At 38.6% G+C, this 25,576-nt stretch overlaps 1 long non-coding RNA gene across 1 annotated transcript in view; it reads right to left on the bottom strand.

The window, feature by feature from the left end:
- LOC103104673 (uncharacterized) overlaps window positions 1-25,576 on the bottom strand; it is a 53,808-nt gene that overhangs the window by 13,635 nt on the left and 14,597 nt on the right. Inside the window, exon 2 of the long non-coding RNA XR_008912303.1 lies at window positions 24,208-24,250. This is a non-coding gene — a long non-coding RNA (uncharacterized LOC103104673). The remainder of the gene's footprint in view (window positions 1-24,207; window positions 24,251-25,576) is intronic.

Below are 25,576 nucleotides of genomic sequence, written 5' to 3'. Positions count from 1 at the left end.
GCTTGTAACAGCAATACATGGGCTGAATGGGATAATCCATGGCCTAAATGCAAGCAATTTCAAAAGGGCTCAAAGGAATTGATAAGCCCCAAACTCCAAACACAAGGAGATATTTTCAGCCACTTTCTAATTTAACAAGACCCAACAAGCTTTCTTTTGGGGTCGAGATTTCTGTTTATTTTCTCAGATACCAGAAGTCCATGGAAGAAAACTGAAATGATCCAGCTGAAAGACAGCCTGCCCAGAAAGTCAATGCAGATGTGCCTGGCACCATCCACAACATGGCACCGATGCCAGACAACAGGAAAAGCAGCCAATGATCTGGGAAAAACCATCACTGCCCTATAGGCAGGTCTAATGCAATATCCACACAAATGTACTTCTATGAAAGACAATACCTAGAGAAAAATAACATTGTTACTCACTAGCATTCTATTATGCCAGTATATGGGTATTTGTTGTAAGATCTAAGTTCATCATGTACCTGAAAACTTACCCTTTGAAGTATTTGTACAATATGTAACCTGCAATTATTTTAGTGGAATTGTTCCATGTTACCCAAATTTGATCAAATGAAAATCATACTATTGAAATATTGAAACAGTACAGTGAATACTGTCCAATTGTAACAAATTGTTGCTATCATCCAAAATGTATGTATAATATTTATCTTATAGGGTTCATTTTAAATTTGTAAGAACGAATTAGGTCTTCATTAGAATAGAATCAATCTTATTCAAGATGTTATTGGAAAAGCATTAAAGCTTTTAAAAAGAAAAACGGGGTGGAAATGGTATTACTAACCATCTATCTCTCCTACACCCCAGAAGGAATATAAGCTAATATTATTAAATCACAATTCTCATGTAATGACAAACGTTGCATTGTATGTTGTACATGGATTAGGCTGAATATTGCCAGGAGATTAAGACTGTCAGGGACCCAACAGAATGATAATTTTGGGTCGAGGTTTTGTTTGTATGTTTACAGAGAATGAAAACACCTGGTCACCCACCAAGCACCTCATGCCATGAGGCACAGGACCAGGAAGAGAAGCAGACGAGTACCATCTATGATGCCAGCTGATTGCATACCAAGCAAGCGGCAAGAAACCATTATTGGTGACTATAAAAACCAAACACTGACATTACACTACTTTTAATGACATTTACTATTCTACTGAAGGACAATTATCATGCTGACATCCATTGGTCTTTTATAACTAAACCAATATCAAGCATGTCAACTTGTATGGACTAAACCCCACTCATATATTTATGACGTCAGGTGGATCCCACACTCCAAAGACTTTATCATGGGATCAACATCGAAACAGCTATAATTGTTCAAACACTAATGTATATCTTTCATTTTGGATATCTGTTATATATGTCAAAAGGAAATTTATTTTGTATGCATTGTAAAACTCCTTGTATTGTAAAAAATTGGTCTATCAACAAGGGTATAGACATTGGTATGACTCTCCAAAGGACAGGAGATAGAAATTTTTCATTCATGAATACAAGAATTATGTTCAATGCAAGAGATGTTGAACAGGAATGTTCAATGCACAGATGGTCCTGATGTCACTCTTAAAAAAGGGATGAGATATCAGGCAAAATGCACTTTAGAAATTTTTAATTAGGAACCAAGGTTATTGAAAATTGATCATCTACATCCATGTGTAGATTATATTCCTGACAAAATCTATGTAGACATTATGTGCCAACTGCCATTGCTGTAGTTAAATGTTAACATCATTGTTGATCACTACTCCTAAAACTCCATCTTTTGGATTAATATCTTTATGGAAACTCTTTCTTGCTCTCTAACACCAGTCCCAGAATTCAGACGGCCGCTGGATTCGGGGTATATTAACTTCCACTTCAGGTACTGGAAGACGTTCTGGTACATGAAAGTAAAGCCTAGGTTGGACAATCTCTGTGGACGCGCAGTTTTTGAACCTCCTAGATGGAATAGGTTATTACACACATACATGGAGCAAGGGCAAAGTATACACTAAGTTTCTCCTTTTTGGAGTATGTATTGAAAATAAGAAAAATTTTGGCACTAATAAGCTTGTAGAAAAAGCACGTTGAATATTATTCATTTACAACTAGGAAAAGTAAGTTACATCAAACTCTGTATGATCAAGTAACTGTAGAAATTGCTTCTACAGAGAAAGCAACTCAAGCTTCTATCACTCCAAACATTGGTTTGGTGGAATGAATTTTGCAAACATTGGTTATGTTATATTCTTGGTTATTATATTGATTAATTCATTTATAGCAGAGATTTAAATAAGGCTCATATAAGAAATATGCAGCCAGAATGTACAAAGTCATTTCATTAGCTTCATTTTTGTTATGTCTTCAACAAATCAAAATGTTATGTTTATGGCAAAATTGATATTTGTATTAAGGTTTGCACTACTGTTTGAAAAATGTAAAAGATGCTAATATCTTTGGTATGCTATTTTAAAAAAAAAGGGGGGGGGATAAGACAGAAAGTATTTTTAAGAACATTTTTATATCATTTTAATCCTTTTGAGCAATTTTGATTTGATGCTCTCACTTTATTTTCTCTAAATATTTTGATTATACTATGTTGTTTTCATTTTTCTCTTATATTTTGAAAAATATTTCAAGTACTTTTAACACTCTAATCCTGAGCAATGAAGGTGCCAATATTTCTCTTGATATGTACCCAACAGCATCAGATTACAAGAATGTGACAGCAATTGTTAAAGTTGCAGGTGACTATCCTGGGAAACCATCACTGATGCATAAAAAGGGAATGCAGAGGACACCTCAATGGGCCGGATAGCCAAAGCCACACACACAGGCATATATCCCATAAGAGATGGATATATGTGGGCTGCTGAGGTTGGAGGTCCTGGGACACGGTGCTTGACACCCTCATTCACAGGTGGCTCGGGTATCAAAATCCAACCATATTGCCATGTGGCAGGCATCTAGGCGGGTGTATCCCTAAAATGCATAATCAGTACAAGGGAGAAAAAGGAAATTCCCCTTCATATCCAGATGCAGTCATCTTTTATCTTGCTACAAAAGCACTGGCAACTTCTTGTAATCCTAACTGTGTGTGGGCAATAATCTAATGCACCCGTCCTATGTTCTATGGGACTACTACCTCAATAATTCAGGACAATCAGAGTGAAAACTATTTTCTCATTACTTTTGTCATTATTTTTAATCGTTTATGAAAATTTTTATCTTTGATTTTGATTGTTTAGTATTAAGAACACATTTTATCTTTGCAATAATCTTTATGAGCAAAGAGGAAGATTTTATTATTGATAATCACAATTACCTTTTTCAGCCAAAGTTTTGGCAATATTTATTGAATATCTATTTTTAATCACTTGATGCATCAATTGGTGATGCTACATGATTTTTATATTTTTGATTTTGTTCACATTTCTATATCAACCACCTTTCATTTAAAAAAAAAAAAAGGGGGATATGTAGCATCCCAAGCATATTCACATCTATGAAATATAGATGACTGTATTACTACTGTGTCTCCAAGCATGAGGCTTTACCGATAAGCTTTGTGAAGGTAACCTTGACCTGATCACGAGACCTATTGCCCAACACAAGTCCATTAACATGTTCGGAGACCAGCCCGGGAAAGCGTGGTTATGTCCTACACGCCCAAAAGGTGTTCCCTCTACCTTGCCACCCAATCTTAATTGTCTATACTTTGTGATGTGGTTACTACGTCCTTGGGAGTACCGCCCAAGCAGGACATGAATAAATTCAGAGGCAATCCCATGAATTTCCTCTTGGCCTTTCTCCCTTCCATGGAGCTCCACTGGGCTCCTCTATCACTATGTCTCTCTCTTCTTGACCTTCTCCTTCCCGGAGGCTGTAACCATCTCGGCCTGCATTCTCTATCTTAATCTCCTCAACCACCTTGTATTCCATTATCCTCATTTTCCGCCTTAAGGAAAATCATAGGGGTTGCCTGCCCTATCCAATCACTGATTTGTCCGTGTCTTTCATTTCCACCCTGGTTCTCGGTTCCTACCTCTCCTCGGGTCCCATCACAAAGGTGAGCCCCTTCCCTTGTGGGACCCTGCTGGTCAGGGAAGTCCATTAAGGAAAACCCCACATGGAGTAAGACCTTCTGGGCTTCAACTGATAGAAAGAAGGCAGGAGTGGTAATCATGATATCTGATAAAGCCAATGCAAAAATAGACCTGATCAAAAGGGATAGGGAAGGTAATTATATTTTGTTAAAAGGGACTATAGACAATGAGGAAATATCATTAATCAATATGTATACACCAAATAATATAGCACCCAAATTTCTAATGGAGAAACTAGGAGAATTGAAGGAAGAAATAGACAATAAAACCATACTAGTGGGAGACTATTGTGCTAAAAGGAGTAATAAAGTGGAGGAATTCCATGGCGACTGGAACGACCTCCAGGAAGGGATGCAGAGCGATAGGAGCAGACCAGGAGAACATTGTACACAGAGACTAATACACTGTGGTATAATCTAACGTAATGGACTTCTCCCTTAATGGCGATGTAATGTCCCTGAACAATCTGCAGGGATCTAGGAGAAAAACACTATTCATAAGCAGAGGATAAACTGTGGGAGTAGAAACACTGAGGAAAAGCAACTGCCTGACTACAGCGGTTGAGGGGACATGACAGAGGAGAGAGTCTAAACAAACACTCTAATGCAAATATCAACAACGTGGCAATGGGTTCGAATCAAGAACACATGTGATACCAAGTGGAATCATGCGTCAGCTATGGGGGTGGGGGGAAGGAAAAGAAAATGATCTTTGTCTTTAATGAACAATGCTTGGAAATGATCAAATAAAATATTATAAAAATTAAAAAAAAATAAAAATTGTGTGACCTTGAGCAAGTCAACTGATTTCTCTGAACTTCAATTTCTTCATTTCTTTGAACTCTCTTCATCTGATTGCATGAAGGATGCAAAAGGAAAAAAGGTACGAAGCATTTCATAAATCATAGAAATCAGTTTTTGTTACAATTTCCCCTGAAAAGTCTTCCTCCCACATACATTCTTTGGTGTATGAAATATAATCTGATTGCCAGCCTTCCTGCTGTTCAGGGGCTACTTGACAGCATTTTTCACTTCTAAGGAGAGAGAAGAAGAAGAATGACTTTTGAATATTCCAAATGCAAAATAAGAGCCCCAAGAGTGATTACTCTTTTTGAGAAACTGTGTTGGCTCCCTATTGCCTCTAGGCTAAAATACAAACTCCTTTGCTTGACATTTAAAGCCCTAAGCTATTCTGTTCCATATTGCTACCTTTTCAGGCTTCTTGAACATTGTTCCTTTTCACAGATTCTACCTTGCAGCCAAAGGGACCTATCTGTTCTTTCATTATTTTTATCTACCCTACCTCTTACCTCTCCAGCATTCATCACAGTTCTTGGCACATCACCTTTAATGAACCCATGCTAGTTAACTAATTTTGCCTGCAAACAGTCTAATCCATTCCTGGAATTCACTTCTTCTTCGTTTGCCCCTCCTGGAATCCCTCACATTCTAAAAGGCTGAGTTCATACATGATCTTCCTCAGGAAGTCTTTCCTCATTCCCTTGGTTGTCAGTGAACCCTCTTCTCAAATTATTTTATATATACTTATCTGTTTATATGTTGTACCTTCTCCCTCTCCCCAGTAATACGTAACTTTCTTCAGTGTAGAGCCATTTCTCATTTTATCTTTGTGACTTATGTCTTGCACAATGCCTTACTTCCAGTAGATACTTGTGGTTTGGATAGAATTAAGGTAGATTAAAAAAATTGGGGTTAGATGGAATTGGACTGAATTGAGTTGTATTGAAATGCATTGCATTAATTTGGTTGGGATTAGACTGGATGGGATTGTACCAAAATTGGTTTAGATAAAGCTAGATTTGGTTTGCATTGTACTATTTGCCTGGCATGAGAAATTTTTGTGGTATAGTCATTTTCAGCCAAGTCTAATTCTTCATGACTCCATTTGAGGTTTTCTAGGCAAAGACATTGGAATGGCTTGCTACTTCCTTCTCTAGCTCATTTTATAGATGAGGAAACTGATCTTCAAATACAGTAGTTAAGAGGTTTTACCTGCCATATTAAAAGTGTTATATAGAGCCTTAAAAGTCTCTAGTAACACTGGGAAAAACACTTATGGAAAGAGCAAAACTTTCCATAGAGATGGACCCTTTGACTTTTGTTGAAGTAGGGTCCATTAGCCTTTGACCTGTGCATAGACTGCTTAAGTATCAACAGCACCTAATCTATAGGGTAGTGATGGTGAACCTTTTAGAGACTGAGTGGCCAAACTGCAACCTTCATGCCATATGAAAGCCCCACTCCTTATCCCAGACAGAGAAGGGAGGAAGTGCTCCCACTGGGCTGCTGGGCAGAGGGGAGGGTCATGTGAGAAATGTCCTCAGGCACACATGGAGAGGTAGAAGGAAGCAGCCTCCTCTGGCACACATGCCATAGGTTCCCCAACACATATATAGGGGATCCAGATTTGTGATTAACTGACAAATAGAGGGATGTTTGAGCACTACATGATCCTGGTCTCAGTCTTTCCTTTCCTGTCATGCATAATAGGGAGAAGATTCTACATTCATCCCCTGCCCCTTGGCCTTCATGTCAAGGTTAATAAATTGCAGCCCAGTAGCATTGGAGGCACACAGGAGGGCTGTTTGATTTCTCCTGTGTTTTTATTTCTGATCTAGTCAAAGGAAGACTGTGGTTTGCCCTGCCTGAAGCACAAGACTGCCTGCTAGCACAGAGCAGGAAGCAGAAGAAAGAAAACAGACCTAAATCTGAAATGCGTTCGTCAATGCAATCTGTCCTCAAAATGTTTCTACAGAACTAGGAGTGGGGAGGAGTGGAGGAAAAAGGAGTGGGGGGGGGGGAAGAAGTGGGGAGAGAGGAGAAAAAAGGGAAGGGGAGAAAAGGAAGGGAGAGCAAGTGGGAAAGGGAGCAAGAGAGGGAGAAAAGGAGAGGAAGGAAGCTGGAAAGATGGGAGAAAATAAAAGGAGGAAAAATGAAGGAGAGAAAAAGCTGGAGAAGGATAGTGGTAGAGAAAGGGAAAGGAAGGAGAGAGAATATGCAGAAGGAACTAATCAGCCTTGTTGATAGCCTTAGCTTGGAGAAGATACATCAACACTCTAATTAGATACACTCACAGATAAATCAGAGAAAGGGACATCCTCAGGATTTTGACTATGCCATCAATTCTTAGAGTGGCCAGGCATTTTTCTTCCCTGTGATCTTCCCCAAGATTCTGTCCTCCAATTTTGAAGTGAGGCTGCCACATGTTCTGTGCATATAGCCTCTTTTTCAGAAATAAGAGGTTGATATGGAGATGGAGGATGGAACATCTCTCAGTGGCAATGTACTTCAAATCACTGAATACTGGCCAGTGGAACCCCAGTTGCCTCCTCTATTTCCCATTTATAAAAGAAAGAAAACAATGATTAAGTATAAGCTAAATGATATCCTAGCCAAGAGCACTGAGCCTGGAATCAAAAGCTTCGTTCAATCCTGGCTTGAATATTTACTAGTCATGTGACCCTGGGAAATTCAATTGATCTATTTGAAGATTCAGTTTCCTCACCTGAAAAATAAAAATAACAAGATTTGTGCCATCTTCTTTTCAGGGCTAGAATGAGAAAAGTACTTAGCAAACTTTAAAGGACTAAGTGTTTGCCAATAGCCTGGATCACTTATTAATATTGCTGAGGTTGTCAGATCAGAGGACTATGATGATTCAAACCCTACTTAAATGATCTTGGGAAAGTCTTTAAATATCTCTAGATCTCAGTTTCTTCGTCTGTTAAATGAGGAAATTGAACCAGATGACTTCTACAGTTCCCTCACACTTTAAACCTATAACCCTAGAAGCCTAGTTATTTAATTTGGCAGTCTATAAATCTTTCTGAAAACTTAGAAAGGGAATCTCCAGAGCTCATTCTGTGGAAAATACTAACTGTTAAACTGTGAAACAGTCATAATGACCGGTGAGCATAGCAGGAAGAAGAAAAATTCTGTCCTCCATCAAATGAGTAATTGAAATTAGCTTAATTTTAGACAGTATGCCCCTCAGATATCATCCTGATAGAACCACAGATACATAAAGATGGCTGAGGGGAAGTCCAAAGGTTCAGGATCACTGATTAGGAGTTAATAAGATTGTTAATGGAGGCAATTAGAGGCCAATTGATTATCAAGGATGAATAGAGGAATGTCATGGGTAAGTGGGCATTATAGCATGAACCTTGTGGGTCCTATACAAGAGAAGGAACTACAGTTATCTGTGAAATCTGCCTTCTCTACAGGGTCAGGACATGAGAGAGTGGCCTCAGGGAAAAATCCAAGCTGTGGTACAGGAGAAGTAAAGAGTTTGGAACCTGTGAGGCATCAGTATCTTTGCTTAGGGGATAGGAGAGGATTTTCTTCTGTGCAAAAGAAATGAATGAAAAACATCATTGTATCTGTGGGATCTCAGTTGTAATTTGCCATCTCTGTATGACATTTTATTTGAATGAATGATGCCTTTAAAAATACACCATATATTTCCTAATACCCCCTTCCCATAGAAATCTTCCTATAATAGAGAAAAACACAAACAAAACAAAAGGATACAGCACCTGCTCCTAACAGAATTTGCAACATTTTATACCAGGGGTAGCTTCATCTTGCTACCAAGAAGAGAAGGATATATTTCATTACCTGTTTTCTACAATCAATACCAATCATCCCCTCAAATCTGAGACAAGCTTCCTTTTGGGGCAGTTAGGAGGGACAATGCTAGATTTGGAGTCAGGAAGTTCAAATCTGGCTTAAGACACTTAAAAGATGTCTGACTCTGGACAAGTAACTTAACCCTGTTGGCCTCAGTTTCCTATCTATCAAATGAACTGGAAAGGGAAATAGAAATCATTCTAGTATCTTTGTCAAGAAAAACCTGAATGAGATCATGAAGAATCAGACAAAATTGAAATTGCCTTTTAGAATTTTCATTTACATGAACCATAACTTTTCTTGGATAATTACAAGCTATTTTCCAGGATATTTGGGCCAATTCACAACTCCACCAATATTGTATTGATCAACCTGTCTTCTCACAGCCCTTCTAACATTGACTATATTACCATCCTTTAGCATCTTTGTCAATAATGAAATGAAGCCTCAGAGTTGTTTAAACATCAGTATTGCATCTTAACTATTTGATTGTCTCCTAAGAGAAGGGAAAGCAGGAAGATCATCAGGTTCTATGTCTTTGCTCATAAAGAGTTGTCTGTGGGAATAGAAAAACAAAACACATATGCAAATGGGTTCATCTATGCAATCTCATCTTGTGTGTTTCTCATCCCCATCCTTAAGTATTTTATTGTATCTATGATCTCATAAATGTCAGTATTTCTTCCAAAGATATTCCGTCTTCTTTTGCATGATTATTGGCTGAGTCATACCATGTAGTCTTCAAAGAAGCTCTACCTATTGTGTAGAGTGTTGTTTTCTAGGTTGTTTTAAATGTCTTGAATATCAGTTTTGAGGGCTAATCTTTGCTGTCTATTAATTCTCATTCCCACTACTCATTTCCCACTCATATATTTTATAAATCTTCCCTGGGGCATCTGCCTGACTCAAAGAAAGACTTTCTTTTTTAAAACTCTTACTTTCTGGCTTAGTAACAACTCTAAGATAGAAGGGCAAGGGTTAGACAAATGGGGTCAAGTGACTTGCCCAGGTTCACCTACTTTTATTTTACTGTGCCACCTAGCTGCCCCAGAGGAAGACTTTCTTTGGTTCCTTTAATATTTCATGCTGACCAACGTAAATGTCCAGATGTCCATCTATTACTGTTTCCTCTTACGACAGAGCCTGTCCTCCTTTCTGGGTCATTTTAGCCACATCACTTTTCATGTCCAAAACATCATAAGCAATTGTCTGTAACCTATTTATTACCATTATGTGTTTTTTTTCATTGTACTTTGGTCATCTGCAATTTTTAATCTTATGAAAGTGTAGAATTCCATGATTTGTAGTCATATGGCATTCCTGAGAGAATTCCAGCATTAAAAAAAGATGAGCTTCTGCAGTAGGAAGCCTCTTGGGAACATCACAAGTACTGTAGATTTTCCAAATGAGATCCAACTTTATTTTCTCCTCCTATTCAGCTCTTAGTCCAGCATGTGATCTGTCCAAGATAGATAGAATAATGGACTATATCAATGGGCTGCCCTTATAACCACATGTCATAACCTGAGCAAAATGTATTTTTCATCCATTTAATTTTATCTCTGTTGGTTGGTTGCCCAAAACTTTTGAAGGCCACAAGGAATAGAATTTCTACTTCTTTAGTTTTCTTAGTGGGTATTGGGGGTAGAACTACAGTATCTTCATGAAAGTCTGTCTGCTGACTCACACTATGAGCACTGATAGGACACCAGATGTTCCATGAAATAAATAATTTTTCATGTTGCCTTTGGGCATACGATGGAACCATATTCCTCCTTATCTACCTTCCCAAAGAGAACCTTTTATCTACACTTTCATTGAGGTGCAACTTTTAAACTACTTCATTTACTGTGAGAACACCTAATTGGATAGGATTCAGTTTCTCAGAAAGTCTCAGGTTGGGATTATAGCATCATAGAATCATAAATTTGGAGGTAGAAAGGATCTTTGAGAAAGGGTGCCTATTAGGGGCATGTCTGATTAGAGGCACCCTGTTAGTTCGGGTAAAATGTTAGGATGAAATAAGGATCTTGTAAGTCATTGAAGAGTTAACATGAAGAGTTTTACTTGACCTCCAAATAGCAAATATATATACATCTCCATATGAAAAAATATCTGTTGAGCAGAGAAGGGTATATGACTTGTGAGGTTTTCAGAACTTCAAATTGAATCGAACTGACTCCTTTGTGTGTGGACCGTTTATGGTCCTAAGTGACCAGGAAGCCACATCATCACAGAAAGAGGTCACCAGGAAGCTGACTTTAAGGGAGGTATAGCTTGAGCCTTTGTGTATCCCTATACCTCTTGATTAGTCAATCAAGTCTTGTCTTTGTCATCTTTTTCTGAGAGGGGGGACCCCTAATTGTATTAATCTATCACAGAATCCGTACAGATGAGGAAATGATGTATATGCTCAGAATCACACAGCCTCTGTGCATGAGACCAGATTCCATCCTTGGTTTTCCTCATTCCAAGTCCAGTCACCCTACTACATCACAGTGCTTGACATATAGTAAGCGCTCAATAAACTCTTTATCTATCTACCTAATATGTCTATGTTATCCATTATTCTTGATATTATCTTTTTGTCCATTATCTATTTATCTCTATTATTATGTCTAATACTTGGATTAAAAATCATAGAATACTACAGTTAAGTTAGTGTAAGTGTAAGAGGAGGCTAAAAATGGCATGATTCTTGGTATCCTCTCCCCATCTTTCTACTACCCTGCCACTATCACTTCAAAAAGGAAAGGGGGCCGCATTAGGACTGAGTCCATTTTATATGTTTGCTGGTTCCATTGATCAAATAAGTCATCACCTAGTTTCTAGAGATGATAAGCCCCTCCACAATTAAGTTGGCTGGTCCTCACCCAAGCAGCCACAATTGCCAGAACCATGCTCAAAGCCTTTGCATCTTGGTTCAACCTGTCAAAAGTTATACCCCTGTGATGGTATTGCCTTCAAGAACCTCCTGGAGACATCAGTACAGAAACCTCAAAGACAAAGACCAACTTCAAATCATAAAATGATTCCCATAGTCAGACAGGGAAATTAAGTCTTGGTGACTGATTCAATAACATAATGACCCGTGACTTGGAGATGGTCAAAGAATCATAGAGACTAGAAGGAAAGGATTTGAGAGGTGAGACTCTCTAGTCTCATAGAGCCAAAACCAAAATTTAAGTAACCAGTAGTGGACCCTGGTGGACCCTGGACAAGTCATATAACCCCTTATTCCTCTTCAGTAGTCCCCCCCCCCCAAGATTAAGTGGCAGAAAAGGTGTTTGCCTATATTGGTAGAAGGAGGATTCTTATTTGAGAATTGCTTATATCAAAACCATCACTTGTCCAATTCTTGTCACTATCTCAATCCTTCAGTGAAACATGACCTGACCTCCTACTCTTGGTTCTGTCTCTGTTCTGCCACCATGTCCAAAAAATATAATGCCATCTCCCAAATCCTGTTATCAGAGCTCATTTGTTTTCCTAGAGTGGTCTCTCTTAGAAGACCAGAGACAGAGCTTCTCTCGACAAATACTCAAGTAATTCCTTGCAGTTCTGCTCTGACCACCTTCCTTGTCCCTAACACCCATCCCTTTCCTATAAACATCTCCAACATGAAGACTAATACCCAATCCAATACCATTATTCTGCTCAGCCTCAACTCCCAAGAGATAGACCCTAGGTGATAATCAGTCACAATTCAACTATGAAATCTTGGACCCTGGGGCCACCTTGCATTATCTCCAATTTATCCTGGATATATTTGTTTGCACATAATTATTTACATGTTGTGACCTCCATTAAAACTGAGCTTCTTGAGAGCAGGATTTTTTTTCCCCTCTCATATCCCCAGTACTCAGCACTGAGCCTGGCACATGGTAGATGTTAAATTCTCATTGGCTGGCTGACTGACTGACAAGCAGGCTTAGCTCTCCCAGCTCACCCATCTCTGGCCTCATCAGACTCAGCCAGGTTTTTCTCTCCACAATTACTTAAGGCCTGTCTATAAAATGGCCTATTGAGCTTATGGTGGGTGATCCCACCCCACCCCACAATTTGTCTTTCTTTTACTATTTCATGTTGCTTGGACATTAATAGTGCCAAGGGTGAGTGTCTAGATTAAGGCCGGTCCCCTGTCCTCTCAGTGACTGGAGTTGGTTTGCCTGACAATTAAGGGAGCAGGGACTGTCATATTTCAGGTTTATGTGCTCAGTGAAGTATTTCCAATTAAATCATCAGGAATGTGCTGCTGCCTATCTGCTCTCCCACAACCTCAGCCTCTAATATTCCTAGCCAGAAATGCCCAGCACTCAGCTCCAAAGCCAGCTGGTAGTATCTTCTGTGCCTTCTCAAATGCAACAGCCAATGTGTGAAAGACCCTTACTTTCAAAGTATTTTGAATCTCAAATTCCTTCCCTTCCCCAGCCTCTCCTCCAGGGAGACACCTCAATTTCCAGGAATTAGCTCTAATGCTTCCTGTTCTGAGACACTATCCACAACAAAGCTGGCTCACCTTGTAAATATGTATCAAGTAATTTATTATTCTTAATTCTGCACTATATACAATCATCATCTCTTGTTACCTTGTACATGTCTATTTGCACAGCCAAATCAATGTCATCTGTATCATTTTGTGAACTCTTAAAGAGAAAGGAACCGTATCCGACACTGCTCTGTGTTTGACAGGGTACTTAATAAATTCTAGAGCCAACTCTCAATTATCCATGCTAATGGAGCATTGGAGTGGCATCGATCATTCAAAGAGGCCAAAAGTCATTACTCTGAATTTGGAATGTGATTTCTTTTTTTTTTTTTTGCAATGCATCTACCCAATATTGAAATGAGTCTCCATTACCAGGACATATAACCACTACATGGTGGGCAAGCCAACCCAGAACTGTACACTAAGCTTGATTATATGCCAGAGGACAAAAGTAGGAGCAGATCTCCAAATAGTTATAGGGCAACAAGAACAAGAAAGATCACCTACTTATCTGTTGGCTAGTAGTATCTTGTTTATGTGCAGAGAGGCTTACAGAGTTGTAAAAATGTAGCTGTTAACACACTGATATCCATGTCATCTAGAATAGGATAGAATGTAACAGGATAAAATCTAATTATGGGGAAAGACTTTAAAGAGCATCTAATCTAACCTCATGCAAAGAACTCCGTTTACATTATCACTGACAGGTGATTATCCATCCAGCTTTTGCTGGAGGACTTGTAGCAATACTGAATTCTCTACCTCACAAGAAAACCCATTCCATTTTTTGACAGCTATAATAGTTAGAAAGTTTTTTCTTTCATTAAGCCAAAAATCTATCTCTTAGTCACTTCCAACTATTGGTCCAAGTTTTGCCCTCCAGAGTCACATTGAATAAGTGAAATCCTTCTTCCACATGACAGCCCTCCAGATATCTGAAGACAGCTATTACATCCCCCTATAAGTCTTCCCTTCTCCAAGTTAAGCCTCCCCACTTCCTTCAATTGCTCTATCTCTCATCTGACATGATTCTGAGAGGCCTCACCTCCTGTTTGCCTTCCTCTGGATAAACTCCAGCTCTTAAAAGGTAGATGTGGCCAATGGCAAACATAATTGCTTCCCTTGTTCTAGACACCATATCTATATTAACAGAGAATAAGATTCCATTAGCTCTTTGGGTTACCATGCCATAATGATGACTCATGTGGAGCTGGAAGTCTACTGAAGCTTCAGATTCCTTTTTTTCTTCTTGTGTGTGTCACATATGCAGTTCAACAAAGTCTCTCCCATCCTGCACTTGTGTCACTGGTTTCTTAACCTATGTCTCAAAAGAAGTCTTGACATGGATCCTTATTTATCACATTAGTTTTGGCTCATCATTCCAGACTGTCAAGATACCTGTGAACCCTGATTCTGTCATCCAGCCTATTGGCTGTCTTTTCTGGATTCATCTTCCACTGATTTGATGAGCTTGCTTCCTTTGTCTTCAGCACAGTGAAGCAAAAAGTTCACTTAGGACTAAGAAGAATTAGGTTAAAATCTTGACACGGCACTCACTCCCTGTATGAAACTGAGCAAATCCCTTAACTGCTCCCTCCCCCATTCATATTTTAATATCCTACCTTCCAGAGCCAGGTCTAGAGACAGGAAGTACTAGGTTCAAATCTGGCCTCAGACATTTCTAGCTGTGACTCTGGACAATTAACTTAGCCCCAATTCTCTAACCTTTACTGCTTTTCTGCCTTAGAATGTATTGTTTCTAAGATGGAAAGTTAGGAATCAAAAAATAAAATAAAACAAAACCCTTACCTTCTGTCTTAGAATTCATACTAAGTATCAATCGAAAGGCAAAAGATCAGTGAGGACTAGGGAATTGGGATCAAGTGTCTTGTTCAAGGTCACAGCTAGAAAAATCTTGAGGTCAGATTTGAACCCAGAATCTCTTGTCTCTAGGCATGACTTTCTATCCATTGAGCCACTTAGCTGGGCCTCCTCCCCTCACTTTTAACATTTGTCATATAAGGACGACAGTACTTCCCGTACCTATTTTGGAAATTTATTGGGAAGGAAATGCTTTTTTTGGACTACAAGACAGAATCAGAATGGCCCATATTTGAATCTTGATTCTGCCACTTCTATATGAAGATGCTGGACAAACTCTGAACTCTCAGTGTTCTCATTTGTAAAATCAAGGAATAGGATAGCAAATACATTTCAAAGTTCCCTTCTAATTCTAAATCTCTGCAGAGCTGCTCATCTAGAGTTTTCACACATGAATTCATCTCACATCTCCATGCCTTTGCATCATTTGTCCTTCATGAATGGAATGTGTTCTCTCCTCATCTTTAAGGCTTGGAATTCCAAACTTCACTCAGGTACCCTCATGTTTTCTTGGAGCCCATATTACTAAGATGCTGAAGCTAGTGAGTCACGAGCTTGAGAATTCTGAGTTGCAGGAAACTAAGCCATTAGGGTCTCCATGATGATTCTAGCTGTAATTTGGTGAGCCATGAGGGGCAGGGCCCACCAGGGTCCTTAAAAAGGGGCAAAGAGACCCAGGTCAGAAATGGAGAAGGTCAAAGCCCCCATGGCAATCAGTGGTGGACAATCTGGGCAAGACAGGAAGATCCAATCTCATAAATGAACTAATGAATAAATAAATGAAAGGATGAATAAAAAATACTTTGCATTTATGTACATATAGTTATATATACTTATACAAATTCATCCCATTTCCTTAATTTAACAAAGAAAATTTTAAAAATGGAATGTAAGACACTTAAGAACAAAAACTATTTTTTTTTCTATATTCCTAGTACCTAAAAGAGTGTCTGGCACATAGTGGGTATTTAATAAATGCTTGTTTATAATTAATTCATTGAATGATTCATTGATTTTTCTTATGATTGATCCAAGCTGCTGATAAAAATATTAAATAGAGACGTGCTGGAGACAGGTTCTTCTTATTAACAATTCTTCTTACCAACCGCCTAATTTATTCATCAAACATTTCTGAACACCAGAGTTATTCAAAAAGCTTGTATTAAGTATGGTGTGAGATGGACTCTACCCCTAAATCTTTCAACCAGCTATAAGACCTCCTAAGTAAGTGTACTTTTATCCCAACCACATTTGTTTCTATTTTCCACAGGGTTATGAGGAGATACTATGTCAAATTCCTTTGATATTCAGATACATTATATTGAAGACATATGAGAGACAATGTGGCATAATGGAAATAACACTGGGCTTGGAGAAAGGAGGACTAGATTGAAATTAAAAGTCCCTCATTCACTAGCTATGTGACCATAAACAAAATCTTCTGAATTTCAATATCCTCATCTGTAAAATGGGTTTGGAGAAATACTTGTACTCCAACACAAAGGCTGTTACCAGGAAATTGCTTTGTAGACCTTAATAGATCATAGCAAAGGAAACCTAATGCTTTGTCATTTTTCTTAGCTACACAGAAAAAAAAGTGAGGCATTTTCTTATTCATAGGGAGTCCTAGCAAGACAGCCACAATGCAGTGGAGAAAACATGGAATCTGAGCCAAACAATGTGGGTTCTAATCCTGACTCTTCTGCTTATTGATTGTGTGACTTAGAGTAAGTCATTTCTCTTCTTGAGGCCTCCATTACCTTTTGCCTAAAATTAAGGGATAGAGCTAAATTCCTTTATGATCCAATTCAGATCTAAATCTTATAATCCTATGATCTCTGAGTCCACATAAATTCTAGGGATGTGATGTCTACATTTTATGGAGAAAGACTTTAACAAATAATAAAATCCTTTTGGGTAAACTAAAGCATGTGATCTGAGCTAAAAACCCTTTCTTATCTACCGTTTAACCAAGTATATCAGTAGGACCTCAAGGTTAAGATAGAGTGTAAAAACAGAAGTCTACGCTGTAGTAGTCATTTCCATTAGAACTGAACATACAATCTTCACCTGATTTAGCAATAGATTCTGATCAGTTGGGGCTCTGATTTTTTCATATCTCTGACACCTTTGGCAGTTTGGTGAAGTTTATGGGCTCCTTTTTCAGAATCATATTTTTAAATGAATAAAAAATATTTAAAGATTTCAAGAGAAACTAATTATACTAGAATGCAATTACTAAAGGTAACCGCTAGGAGACATAGTGGATAGAGCTCTAGGCCTTGAGTCAGGAAGGTCTGAGTTCAAGCTGAGCCCCAAAAACTATGTAACAAGGCACTTCACCCTGTTTACCTCAATTTCCTCATCTGTAAAATGAACTGGGGTAGGAAATGGCAAAGCACTCCAGTTTCTTTGCCTAGAACACCCCAAATGGAAGTTATACAGAACTGAACCACAACAATATTCACTAAAATGTATAGTTTTTCAAACAAGGTCAGAGATTAGATTAAGAATCCTATTGCTAATGAATTCAGGTAGACTAATATTAGACCACACAATGGCCAACTTTAATGGGACTAGAATGAGCTTCCTCTTTCTTTTCCTCTGCTATGTGGGGAATTCTGTTACATGAAGATTCCATTAACTCAGTTATGCTCCCCAGCCTTCTCCACAGAAAAGGCAACTGAACAAAGACTTTTGTCTTTTTTTTTTTTTGCATCAACAAACAGCAATTTTCACCCACTCAGAAGAATGGCTCAGCAGATAGAATGCCAGACTTACTGAGAAATATCCATATTTAATTCTTCATCAGATCCTCAATAGCTATATGACCCTGGGCAAAAATCACTAAACTTCTCAGCCTCAGTTTTCTCATCTGTAAAGTGGGGATTATAACAGCACCTATCTTACAAACTTTTCATGAGGATCAAATGAGATAACATGTAAAGTGCTTTATAAACCTTAAAGGGATATTATATATATATATATATATATATATGTATGTAAAATATATACATATGTATGTATAAATATATGTATATACAGATATGTGTAAACCTCAAAATTCCTTAGACTTATAAATGTTGGAAATTTCACCATTGGGATATTTCATACTTGGAAAATTTCTTACTGATAGTCTATTGGAATGGGAACCCCATTGGCATGGGAGGTTCCTTCTCTTCCCTTCTTAAGATTACTTTAGGACAGAAACCCTTTGCTGAACAATGGAAAGGACTTTGACCTATGCTTAAGCATAGAACAGGAATTTCTTTGAGTCATGATTGATTTTAGAATTGATACAATGGAGATACTTGGAATAAATCTCCACCCTATTCAGTCCTAACAGGATTGAGTAAGGGCTGCAGCCTAGATCAAAATTTAATTATTCCAATCTCTACCCTACTCAGGTTAACAGGATTTAGAAAGGGCTGTAGCAAAGGAGCAAAGATTTAATCATTTGAAAATATGACCTTCAACAGACATGTGCAAAAGCCAGAAACCTCTGGGTGGTCCTGGGTTAAGCTAGAGCCTCCATTGGCACAGGGAAATTGATGAACAGTGATTGGTAGATGGGAGAACTGAGGGGAGGAACTTGGATGGTTTCCTAAAAGATAGGAGGGTCTGAAGACTGGAGGGAGGGGGGAGTAGTTGGTCGGTGTGGTTCGTGTGGGCGCTGAGGAGCTTGCTCTGAAGGAAGCTGAAGGTGGGGGCCTCTGAGACTGTTTCTCCATTTTGGTCACGTGAGTAATAGGGACTGATCTCTTTTCTTTGCCCCAGCTATCTAAGGGCTTGGGCCTTTTGGCCCAGCCTAAACAGAAGGGGTATTTAAGCCCTATTTCCTTCTCTCCCTTTTCTCTCTCTCTATCTCTAATTACTTCCTCCTATTGTAATTAAACTCCATAAAAGATTGACGGCTGATTTAAGTTTTAATTTAGGAATTACATAGCTGATTCCTTGGCGACCTTAAATTAATATATATCAGTCTTTTAAAGTGATTCCCTTGTAACATATGCATATATACACATGTAAGCATGCTAACTTTTTTATTATAAGTGAAATGCCATCCCATTTAAAATAGAAAGCACAAGGGTCCTGGCATAGCTATTATTGTTGTTCATCCTTCATTTTCAAAGAAAACCAGTGTCATCATGGGGTGATGACTTGGGCCTGAATTGGGTTTAAGTGAGGCAGAGTTGTACAGACATCAGCCTCATTCTTTCTTCCAAAGTCATCGAATCCAGAGGCAACACAAAAGTCAGGACAACTAGCAATGGCCCAGGTTGCAGTGTTGGCATCTTCAATGTCTGACCAATGCTCCGTGGCATCTGCTTCAGCCACCTTCATGGCCACTAGAACAAATTGTTCTCATTTGCCCATTCCAACCAGGGGAATTCATCCACCAAGCAGTCTACCAGGAGAAGCTACCAAATCTATCTTTCATTTGAGCCAATGACTATTTCTCTGTCTCCCATAGAATGACTTAATTGAAACCAAAATTGACTCTATGTTCAAAGGAAGCAATAGGAACCAGAGTTTTGTGGGCCAACAGGTCTGAGCAACTACATTGCCTTCCCCAAGTTCTCTGAGCATGAAAGCAGATGGCATTGCAGGATGGGAGCAGATAACTTCTAATGGGGCCTGTGAAGTGGGTTACAGATGAACAAATCACTGGATGTTGGTTCTTTGTCTTCTGTTCCCTGTAGTCATTCCATCACATGGGGCCAGTTTATGCACTACTGGCTTCATAGAGCTAGTATTAAGGTATGGCTATTGTTATGATTAGTCAGCTCTCCATTTCTTTTATTTTTTTCTTCTTTTTCTGTTGCCAGAACCCCATGTATTTTTGATTCAACCCAGGGTTCAAACACAGCTACATCAGCAGGGCAAAGCACTGTCATTGGGTCTCTGATTAGCCCAAGGCATCAACAAAGAAAAAGGGAATGAGAGAAAGAAAAGGGCAAGAAAGGGAAAAGCATGGGGAGAGTAGAAGGGAATAGAAAAGAAAAATCGACATATACTAGAAACCGATAGATAAGACCACCATAATTGCTTTTCATCCTGTCAGCAGCACCCTAGAGTCAAACATGGTGGGACATATGTGTAATCCCTGCTACCAGGGAAGTGAGACCAGTAGAACCGTTGAGCTCAGGAGTTCTCACTTGCACTGGATTGAGTGGATCAGGTGTCCACATTCTGCATTAATATCATAAGTCCTCAGTGGGAGAGAATACCCTATTGTCTAGAAAAGAGCTAACCAGTTGAGGTTAGAAAAAAGAACAGAATAAAGTTCCCATTCTAATTACAATGTCCATGAGTGGCCCCTTTATTCCAGCCTGTGTAAAATAGGGACACGCCCAACCTAAAAAGAACATCAAGTCACCTATCCATGTGAGGGACAGCTAGTCAGAGATTACTAGGGACAGATGAGCTTTGAACACAAGAAGGCATAATCTCATATAACATGGCCAGGAGTAAATCATCTCATCTCTCTGGACCTTGGTTCCCTTGTTCTATAAAATGTGGAAATTGAATGAGACAATAATTAATGTATATTAGAATTTAACATTATATGAGTCTAAGTCTAGGACCAATCATTCCATAAACATTTATTAAGTACCTACTAAATGCCAAGCACCATATGAGGCACTGTGAATGTGAAGAAAAAAATGAAACAATGCCTGCCCTCAAGGACCTCCTTTCAAGGGAGATAACATGCTCATAAATCAGTGTATATAAAATACATGAAGGTAAAGACAAAGTAATTGGAAATGGGGTACTAGCGATTGGAGGTGGGATAGGGATCTGGAAAGACTTCAGGTAGAAGATGGTGATTGAGCAGTTTTGAATGAAACAAAGGAATATGAGAAGTGGAGTTAAGGGGAGAATACATTCCAGACATGGGGGACATATAGTTAGAAGGCAGTAAGGAAAAAGAATATCATTTAGGAGAAATGGCAAAGAATCAATTTGCCTGGATTGTGAAGTACAGAAAGAGCAATAAATAATAAGGCTGAAAAGAAAATAGCAGTTAGCATATACATAATGCTCTAAGATTTGCAAAACAACTCTGAGGTATCACCTCACACCTAGCAGATTGGCTAACATGACAGCAAAGGAAAGTAATGAATGCTGTAGGGGGTGTGGCAAAGTCGGGACACTAATTCATTGCTGGTGGAGTTGTGAATTGATCCAACCATTCTGGAGGGCAATTTGGAACTATGCCCAAAGGGCGATAAAAGACTGTCTGCCCTTTGATCTAGCCATAGCACTGCTGGGTTTGTACCCCAAAGAGATAATAAGGAAATAGATTTGTACAAGAATATTCATAGCTGCACTCTTTGTGGTGGCCAAAAATTGGAAAATGAGGGGATGCCCTTCAATTGGGGAATGGCTGAACAAATTGTGGTATATGTTGGTGATGGAATACTATTGTGCCAAAAGGAATAATGAACTGGAGGAATTCCATGGAGACTGGAACAACCTCCAGGAATTGAAGCACAGCAAAAGGAGCAGAACCAGGAGAACACAGACTCATACATTGTGGTACAATAAAATGTAATGGACTTCTCCACTAGTGGCAATACAGTGATCCTGAACAACTCAGAGGCATTTATGAGAAAGAACATTATCCACATTCAGAGGAAAAACTGTGGGAGTAGAAACAGAAGAAAAACAACTGCTTGATTACATGGGTCAAGGAGGATATGATTGGGGATGGAGACACTAAATGATCATCTCAGTGCAAACATCAACATGGAAATAGGTTCTGATCAAGGACACATGTAAAATGCAGTGGAATTGTGTGTCTGCTAAAAGAAGGGGTGGGGAAAGGGGAGGGAAACAATATGATTCTTGTAACCAAGGGAAAATGTTCTAATTTGACTAGTTAAATATTAAATAAATAAAATTAAATGCTCTAAGATTTGCAAAGCCCTTTGTGAATATAATGTCATTTCATCCTCACAACAACCCTGTTAGATTGTTGCTATTATTATCCCCATTTTACAAATGAGTAAACTAAAATAAACAGATTAAAGGGCTTGCCCAGGGTCATACAGCTAAGTATTGGGGACAGTATTTGAAATCAGGTTGTCTTGATTGCAAGCCAACACTCCATCCAATCCACCACCTAGCTGCCTTGGTATATAGTTTGGGATCTGGTTATGGAAACCTTCAAACATCAAACATAGGTATTTATATTTGATCCTGAGTCATTAGGTAGCCATTGAAGTTTAATGAATGGGGGAATGGCATAGTAAGGGATCTCACTTTAGAAGAAAGTATAAGATATATCAAAAATGAAAGATAGCTCTACTTAAGAAGCTTTTTCAATAGTTAAGGACAAATGATAGAGTCCTGACATAAGATGAAGACTTTGTTAGTGGAGAAAAGGGATATAATTTTGAGAGATGGAGTCTATCGAGGAGATAAGACTGGGCTGTGATTAGAAAATATGGAATTATGGTTATTTATTATGGTCATTTTGTAATGAGCTATCCCCTTGCTATCTAGGGTAAAAATAGTTTAATCATTAATATTGCCAGTTAAATGAGGCCACCCCAGCCCAATTAAATAAACAACAGTGAGTTTAATTAAAACAATAATAAAAATAAAAACAGGTTTCCCCTTTCCCATCAATTCTCTCATCCTCCATAACCACTACCACCTTACTCCACTCCCCCCAAAGCACAAGTTTTGTTCCAGAAAATGATATTGTTGATTTATGGATTTCTTTTGGAAGATGCTAGCTGGAAATAATTGGTCTGGTCATTGGTCAATCTAATTAATATTAATGAAATTCACATCAGTGAAAGGCTGAAGAATAATTCAATGGGAATTTGAGCAAATTAGAAAAAGTTATTACATGGTTCCAAGTTTCTGGGTTGATATTTTGATGATTTGGTGAAATTGATCAGTTCCCTAAATTTGGCCAACAGATTGGGATGGGTTCTTCATTTCTGACATGTTTGTTAAAAGTTTTTGTGGGTACAATTTTGTGCTAGGTTGGTTTTCTTTATCATTGTTAAAATTGTGGAATCTTCTGAAGAATTTATGAGGGAAGAGGCAAATCTCTACTCTCAGAATTAATGAGTACCCAGAACTCTTTTTTCTTAGATTTTTAGCTCCAGCAGACATTTGAAATAATCAATGCCTTTATTTCATGGGAAAGTGGTTAGACAGTTTTATTTCTCACCAAAAATGTCAACACCCAATTTAAATGTATTGGAGGAAAAATATGTCTCCACCTGCAATTCTTTGCTGAGAATTTTCAATAAATATTTGTTGAATGAATGAATGAATAGTAAAATCTGGGAGAAAGACAGAGTCAATGAGTCCATCTTTATCTCTAAATAAAGTACAGCTCATACCAATTGTACCCTGTTCTGTCAAAAAAAAGTGATTATTTTCTCTTATGGTTTCCAAAATCTCATAAAGGACTTGTCCCTTGGGCAACTTATTTGGCAATAAAGAAGTAAAATTTAGCTACCACCACTAAAATTCTATTTCAGTGCCTCATCGTGGCATGTAAGTAACCCCAACTGCTCTAAGGCTATGACAGGAGAAAACAAGATCAACTTTAGAGCTCCCAAGGATGGCAGAGGAATAGACTATCATCTGAAGACCAACTCTGCTAAATTCAGAGAGGCTCATTACTCCAAAAATTGGATAGAAAATGATAAGTCTTTTTGGCCACAACACCATTAGAAAGTCTCATAAATTACATTTGGAGCAATAGGCATACATACCTATGGTTGCTATTGTAAAAAAAAAACAACTGCCCAATTGTGGAGAATCTGAGACCCATGAGAACTCCTGGGGAGGCCAGATACCACATAGAGTGTGGGGGAGCTTACCCTAGCTCATTATCTGGTTAGTTTCTATTTTAATTAATTATCCTTGCCTTTAGTTCTAAGCTTCTGAAGGACAGCTCCATCAAAATTCACCTTCCTGAGGAAAAGTACCCTGCCCTAGTTGCAAATCTTCCTCAACAACTCCCAAAACTATACAAAGGCATGGGATCTGGTTTTGGAAAGCTTCAAAGATAGAGTAAATCATCACCAACCACTCACCAACTGCCACACAAAGGCCAGCTTTACTGAAGTGGACAGCACCCTGAAAGTCAAATAGGAAGTGAGTTAGCACCTACTAGGCAATTCAAGTATCCAATTACACCTTGATCATAACCTTTTCTCAGACCCTAATAGAGACAGCATGGGACCCAGAGGCAAAGAACTCTGCATAGCAGAATCTCCCACACCATTGGCCCTGCCTCTGGCCCAGCTCCCAAAGTTATTATTCAGGGAATTAATTAGACCTGGCATCTGCTGCTGCCAGTGCTGAAAAACCTTCCCCCACATAAGCATACACCTTAGGAACCACCCTTACTGAAGACTTGGAAAAGAAAGACCTTGACACAGTTAAATGGTTCAATGTCAGAAATGTGTATAGTTTTATCATTGGAAATGCCATTAAAGATTCTATTACTTTCTGCTTTGCCTCTGTACCCTAAGAACCTCAGGACTTTTCTGTCTGATTTGTAACTGAATATGTCTATATCTATCTGTCTGTCTATCTATCTATCTATCTATCTATCTATCTATCTATCTATCTATCTATCCTCTTTTATTTACTAGACTGTGAATTCCCTGAGGGCAGGGGCTATTTTCCTTTTCTATTTGTATCTTCAGTGCTTTTGCACACTGTGAGCACTTAATAGGTGTTTTCCATCCATACCAGTTTAAAACATATTTCTATTCATACAGCATGGAAAAGTATCCCCCCCCCTCAGTTTAACATGTGATATAATTATCAACTAATTGTCCCTCCATTTCTGTAGATGAAATATACCTAGGATGTGAAATAGAAAGGAGAGCTTTAGACATGCTAATTTGATGATGGAGAAGAAATTGATTGTCAGACTTACAAGGAAGTTGAAGAAAGTAGGACTGAAAGAGGTAAGAAAGCATTGCCAAGTGAAGGAAGAAGTATAGGATGGGTTGGAGGAGAGGAGGGATTGGAAGAAAAGAACCTGCTTAGAAGAGAAAGAATTGCATTAGAAGGAGGTGAATCAAGGAGGCTAAGCTGCAATGGGACCAGAAAAAAACCAATTGATGGAAGATTTTCTTTTTCTTTCTTTCAACCAATATCTGCTGAACACACATTTGAGACCAGACACTGCTGGGGATATGCAGATATGGAAGCCAAAGTCCATGGCCCCTCAACTTTTCATCCAGTAAGAACAATAAGAAAAACCATGATACTAAGTTGGATATGATAAGCACCATAAGAGTGCTAGAGGAACTCTTCTGACTTGAGGGTCAGGTAAAGCTTGAACAGAATCTTAAAGAATGGAAAGGATTTTTATAGGCAAAGATTATGGGAAAGGAAAGGAGCAGATTCCAAGGGTGAAGGATTAGCATGGAGTCAGGAAAGGGCATA

Source organism: Monodelphis domestica, chromosome 5 (assembly GCF_027887165.1).
Source record: "Monodelphis domestica isolate mMonDom1 chromosome 5, mMonDom1.pri, whole genome shotgun sequence".
Taxonomy (NCBI): Eukaryota; Metazoa; Chordata; class Mammalia; order Didelphimorphia; family Didelphidae; genus Monodelphis; species Monodelphis domestica.
Note: the sequence above shows the minus strand (reverse complement) of the source record. Positions and strands in the feature narration are given on the sequence as shown.